Genomic DNA, 6,897 nt, shown 5'->3' on the forward strand with positions numbered 1-6,897 from the left:
AGAGTAGGTCACCTGGGTGGCACCATCAGCCTCACTAACATGGCAGCAGGATAGTATAGGGCACCTGGGTGGTACCATCAGCCCCTGCTAACATGGCAGCGAGATAGTATAGGGCACCTGGGTGGCACTGTCAGCCCTTGCTAACATAGCAGCATGATAATGTAGGTCACCTGGGTGGCACTGTCAGCCCCACTAACATGGCAGCAGGATAGTGTAGGGCACCGGGGTGGCACCATCAGCCACTGTCACCATGGCAGTGGGATAGTGTAGAGCACCGGGTGGCACCATCAGCCCCACTAACATGGCAGCAGGATAGTGTAGGGCGCCTGGGTGGTGCCATCAGCCACTGTTACCATGGCAGTGGGATAGTGTAGGTCACCAGGTGGCACCATCAGCCCCACTAACATGGCAGCAGGATAGTGTAGGGCACCAGAGTGGCACCATCAGCCCCACTAACATGGCAGCATAATAGTGTAGGGCACTGGGGTGGCACCATCAGCCCCTGGTAACATGACAGCAGTATAGTAAAGGGCACCAGGGTGTCACCATCAGCCCTCAAAAGGCACCATGGCCTTCTGTGTTCATTCAGATCAAACACCAGCAAGATTGGTATCTCTCTTTCGCACTGAGATTTATCAAGGATTTTCCTCAGGATGTTAGGTAAGTAATGCAAAGGTCATAACCCCCATTTCACAAAAGATGAGACAGGCTCAGAAAGGGCAAAGGAAACACTTCCTTAGAGGCACAAGGCTAGTAAGTATCAGGGGAAGGATTGGAACCCAGATCCTGAAGCTCCCACTTTGGTACTTTCTCCTCTGCCCCAGGCGGCCTTGCCCTACCAACCGGGGACCAAATAAACATATAAGCCAGAGCAAAGGTGTTCTCAATCACTTTAAAAGGCAGACGTGTTCAATGTGGCCCGGGCCCACCCCAGAGATTATAACATGTCTGCTTTCTTGGGAGCATGAGACTTGATTCTGAGACCGTTTTAAAATTGAATCAGCCCCTTCCTCTAATGCTGGGAGTCCTCTCCTCCTGCTGCAAAACGGCACTAAAAGCCCACTTGTTGGGGTCTGATGTCTTATTGCATCAACTTACCCCTGAAATCAAATCGGTTTTCAAAAGCAAAGGTTTCCATTGGGCCTGGGCGTGGTCCAGCCCCACCCCCACGGGCAGGTCCGTTGTGGGGAGCACGATGCTACCCCCTTCTGAGGAAGCACAGAGCCTTGAGCTGCTGCAGATTTATGAGGAGTTTGTCCTGTGTCTGGGGACGAACAGACCGAGACTGAGATCTTTCTGACAAGACGCTAGAGTGAGGTCATGCCAGAATTATTCAGGGTGTTAAAGACAAAGGCCTTCTCTCCCACAAATCATGAGTGGCAAGCAGGCTCATGATGAGGGGGCAGAGAAGTGGGGCTCCTGAGAACACTTTATTAGACATTGGCTCTGCAATCGCTGAGAGCCAATGGAAAAGCAATAAAGCATGGGCCACGCGTCTTCATCATCAGCCTTAACAACAGCTCGAGTGGCGGCAATGACCCCCACGCAGAGAGCGGACAGCCCGCTCATCCTGTTTTATGGGCTGCTGCCAGGAGCTGTGGCTTCTGATTCAACTCTCCTCGCGGTTATTTTGCCAGTAAATGAACAATGCCTTTAATGAGTAAATGGATAAGGTGGGGTTATAGAGTCTCAGGGCTGGAAGGGGCAGAGTGCTGCAGGCTGTCCAGTCCCATCCATTCTTGAGGATTCCCTCCCAGCAGACACAGAGAACTGAATTCCTCAAGGAGGTTGTGCAGGGGATAGAACACTGGGCTTGGAGTCAGGAAAAAGGTCTGAGTTCAAATCGTACTTCAAACACTTACTACTGTGGAACCCTGGGCAAGTCATTTAACTTCCCTCAGCCTCCATTTCAATGGAGATGAGAGTATTTGCCTCGTTGAGTTGTTATGAGGAATAAATAGTGTACATAAAGTGTTTTACAAACCTTAAGGTGCTTTGTAAGTGTTAGCTGTTATTACCAGGGATTCACTGAGCTCTCCTGCATGTTTCTTCCTTGCTCCGTCTGCCCTTGTAGCCCAAAGGCTCCCTGGGGGAAGGGACAGTTTTCCCATCTCTCTTGTAGCTGCCACAAAGACCTGTATACAGCAGGCTCTTGCTAAGTATGAGTCATGGACCCCATTTGTAGCAGGGGTTTATAACACCTTCCTGAGGGAACAGACGAAAAGGGAGGAAATGAGGGGAAGGACCAGTTGATGTTCTTCTGTTACCGTAGGCTCTGCTCTTGCATATTCCAAAATAGTCTTTCCATGCTACTTGTGTGATGACCCTGATGTCAGTGGCCTGTTAGTTGCTTGAGCTGACCCTGCTGCTGCATTTGTGGCCTGAGCTAGGACCTGGCACAGATCCTGGAGAGCAGCATCAGTAAAGGTGGGGTTTGGGGATGAAGACAGTGGAGATCAGGGAGCAGAAAGGCACCAGCCAGATGAACTGACAGACAGAACAGGAAACCTCAGCCTGGGAAACTGGCCTGGTGCTTCCTTCATTTACTCTGATCCAGGTGAGTGCTCCTAGTGAATCTCTTCCTTTATTCCTCCTCCATTTGGCAGCTAGGATGAGGTTTGGGGTGAACAGACAGTACTGGACCTTCATACAGACACTTCACAGTGTTTGAATAAATCATCTGGAAACTAAAAATCCTATTTCCTGAGCCTCATGAAAGAGCTTGGGCCACACAGAGTGGGAGATTGCCCAAATGTGCAGGGGGAACTTGGAGCCAAACTGCCTCATCTCAAGTTCTAATTGTTCGGAGACATTCCCCACGTTCTTGTTAAAGCATCTGGGTCGATCGTCAGTCTGGCAGGAGCGCCCCGTGAGTCCTGGGAGAGTGAAGCATTCATGTAGCACTCTCAGACTCGAAAAGCACTCTCTGTCTTAGTTCACTCATTCCTCACGACCACCCTGGGAAGTCACTATTACTATCTTTGATTTACAGATGAAGAAATTGAGGCACAGGGCTCCCAGGACCACACAACTAGTGAATGTCTGAAGCTGGGTTTGAACTCCGGTCCTCCCGCATCCAAGTTCAGTACTCTCCTCTGAGGCACTGCCATGGAAGTTCTAGCTGCCAGTTGGCAGACTAGTCTGCTTGTGGGCAGGAGGATGCTGCAGATTTGGGAAAGCCAGGGTGTAGCCATCACGGGCACGAGAACAGCACCACACAGTGGTCAGGTTACAAACGACATTCTTGCGTAGCCAGCTAAGTGCCAGCCTCCTTTTCTGCAGGTTTCAGGCAGTCTGGCAGGTGCTGTTGCTGTGGCAGCCCCCACCCACAACCAGACCCAGCTTTCATTTCTTCCTGCTGGGATACCTGCTGATGTAGAAAACTGATGAAATCTTTGAAGTAAGTGACTAAAACAGCCACCCCATCTCTAGGCTGAGCAAATAACGTCTTATGTCCGATAGGATATGAAATCGTCATTTCTTTGTCTCGGGGACACTTCAGATTTCTATCCTTGAAAAGGGAGAGTAACCAAAGGTAGGAACTTCTCCCTCTAGCTTGATCCTGCGAATCAATGGCCAGACTGCTAGTCTAAAGGCCTGGGTTTTAAGTCCTGCTAAGATCTGCAAGGTTCAGTTTCTTGCTCTATAAAATGGCAACCCCCCCCCCCCCCCCAGGGTTGTCGTGGGAAGCAGACAAGATGCTCTCTCTGAAGTGCTTTGTTAACCTGACGTCATTCTGTAAAAGTCAGTTCTTTGAATTGTCATTGGCTTCTCTGTGTCCTCCGATAAGCCAGGAGGCCAGGAGTTACAAACAGGCTGCTGGGATCTGCAGAAACCCAGGGAATTTGCTGCACAGGTGAATAGTCAGTCTGGTCAACAGAATCTGGCCCCAACCCCGAGACTATGGAAGTGCTGAGTGACCCTGCATGCAGGAGGGTCCCTTCCTTGCCCTGGCCCACCCCCTTCCTTCTCAGTGTCTGGTTGGTTCAATTCCAGTTACATCAGCACTCAGGGTAGAACTGGCAATTAAATATATTCACACCATCAGTTTTTTCCCTCCTTCTGGCACCAGTCTGGGAGTTGGACAGGAGCTTAGTGACCACCTCAGGGAGGCTGGCCGTTTTGAAGATGAGGAAGCTGTGTCCGTGGAAGGGGAAAGCTCTACCCAGGGTTACCTGGGGGCAGCTTCAGTGAGCAGGGGGGCTTCATCTTGGTCATCTGTCCTTTGGCAGATGTGTTCTTGGAGTGTTCTCTCTGGCCAGTCTCAGCCCGAGTTTGTAGGACGATAAATCCAGGTGGTGAGGCTCAAGTGTTGCTGTCTCCAAGAGTAATCAGTTACTATTGCCTGAAAGTTGTATGGGACCCCTCTACTCCTTTGTCCAAATCGTCAGTAGAGAGGCAGAACCTCCAGTATGGGCCCCAGTCACTCCACCAGCAGGTTAGGCACAATACTGGGACAGAATGAGGCACTCAAAAAACAGTAGATAAGGAACTAAAAGGGGATTTATTTAGCTTCAACATGGAGAGGCATTGAAGACCCCACAGCCTGCCTCGGACAAGTGAATTCCTGGTCTGAGTTACCCATTGTGGGGGAGCAGCCAAGCCTTGGGGTGTCCTTGGTGCTTCTCATGCCTGCTTTGCATTCAGGTGACCAGAAAGTGCTGCCAATAGCCCAAGCCTTCAGTCCTGAGAGCCAGAAAGAGAATCAGCCCAGCTGGCATGGAGGGAGGTTTTAGGGTATTGCTCCTATCACAGCTGGTCAGAGGGGCACCAACCAACACACACCCATGGCTGGCAAGTGATGTCACTAACCGTGTTATCATTGATCGCAGACTATTAGCCAGGTGATCCACCAAGCCCTAATTCGCTGATAAGAATGTATGGACACAAGTTAAAGTCTCTCTCTCTCTCTCTCTCTCTCTCTCTCTCTCTCTCTCTCTCTCTCTCTCTCTCTCTCTCTCTCTCTCTCTCTGTCTCTCTCTGTCTCTGTCTCTCTGTCTCTCTGTCTCTGTCTCTGTCTCTCTCTCTGTCTCTCTGTCTCTCTCTCTGTCTCTGTCTCTCTCTCCCTCTCTGTCTCTTTCTCCCCTCTCTATGTCTCTGTCTCTGTCTGTCTCTCTCTGTCTGTCTCTCTGTCTCTCTCTCTCTCTCCCTCTCCCCTCTCTATGTCTCTGTCTCTGTCTGTCTCTCTCTCAGTCAAATTGGGGTTAAGTCACTGGCCCAGGATCACACAGTTAGTAACCACCTGAGGTCAGATTTAAACTCATGTTCTCCTGACTTCAGGGCCAGTGCTCTATCCACAGTACAACCTAGCTGCCCTGTAAGTAAAAGTCTTAATAAAGTCCAGCTGAAGAGTCAAGTTTAGATACATGGCAAGTGATCCAGGTGAATGTAATGTCCTTAAGAGAGGGCATCGTCTTCCCTTCTGTTTTGCTACGTAAAGCTCCTGGCACAGAGGCTGGTACATGGCAGACACTACATAAATACTTGCAGGATTGACACAGCCCATCAGGCAAGGAGCCAGGACTGGCTCTTACAACCCTGATGGGGACCAGCTGCTGCTGCAGGTTGGACCAGTCAGTGCTGCCTGAGAAAAATGGGAGAGAAGCCCCATGACCAAGTTAGGAGGCTCTGGGCTCAACAAACCTTTGGTTTGGCTTGACTATACATGTTTATAATAGAGCTTTCTTTCTTTTCCTTCCTTCCTTTCCTTTCTTTTTCTTTCTTTCTTTCTTTCTTTCTTTCTTTCTTTCTTTCTTTCTTTCTCTTTTTCTTTCTTTCTCAGTTAAAAGTAGGATATGTGAGAGAGAGAGAAAACAGACTTCTATTGATTGAAACAAATTAATTTTAAAAGTCTGCAGTGAGCTTAACAGAGACCCCTCCTAGTCAGATTCCCCTAGGATCATCTGTTCAGGAATGGGTACTGGAAAGTGACCTAAAGGTAATGAAGAAACTGCCATTGGGTAAAACTAGTGGGGATGATCCTATGAAGGTGGCAGGAGTTTGTACAAAGCTTCCAGGGTCCCCTTTATGGGTGAGATTCAATTGCCCAGGAGGGAGAGTTGGGGCGGTGGGGCAGGGAAGGGGCACACATTGCTGTGCTCACATATCCGTAGAAGTCAACTGAAGTCGGGAAAACATTTTGAAAGAAGCTTTTGGAAAGTAATAGCTGGGAATAAGTCACATGACTATATTTGGGCAGAGAGAGTTCTCTAAATGATGAAGTCTGCAGCAAAGCACCAAATGAAATCTCTGAGATGATAAACTGAAGCTCTCTGTTCTGAGGCCTTATCGATTCATTTGTTATGTGTTTGGAAACGAGGTCACAGAGTACATGTCAATTAAATATAATTGAATTGCTTATTGGAATGGGATGGAATGGGCAGTTTAATGGGCACCAGGTATTTTGGCTCAGTCCCACCCCGTTAACCTTGCTGTCTCCTGATTTCTCGGCTCTAGGACCGGTCTCCCGATAGCTTAGGGACTATGTCTGAAGGCCTTTGTTAGTCCAGTGCTTCTGGGAGGGTCTGTCATGTCTGGTGACCTGTTCATGGTCAAAGACGACTATGCTTTAGTTCATCTGCCCCTACAAAAGCCTTCTTTGAAGTCTTGTCCAAGATTCCCCTCATCTGCTTGGCACAGAAAAGACTAGCTCCCCACATCTGCATGGTCAGCAGTTGCAGGGATAAGTTCTAGGCCCATGCATCTATAGCTGGAAAAGACCTCAGAGTATCTAGCACAATCCTTTCCTCTTACAAAAACTGGCCAAGGATTCTGGGAAGATAGTGGAGTAGAAAATTCCAAGCCCTCAAGATCTCCCCCCACAAAAGCAGTTGAAATAGCACCTGAAGTGAACAAAATGTGGGTAGAGATAAATAAGAACTGGAGCATAACTGGGGT

This window comes from Petaurus breviceps, unplaced genomic scaffold (genome assembly GCF_028583685.1).
Source record: "Petaurus breviceps papuanus isolate PSGF00001 unplaced genomic scaffold, PetGlider_PUasm1.0 490, whole genome shotgun sequence".
Classification (NCBI taxonomy): domain Eukaryota; kingdom Metazoa; phylum Chordata; class Mammalia; order Diprotodontia; family Petauridae; genus Petaurus; species Petaurus breviceps.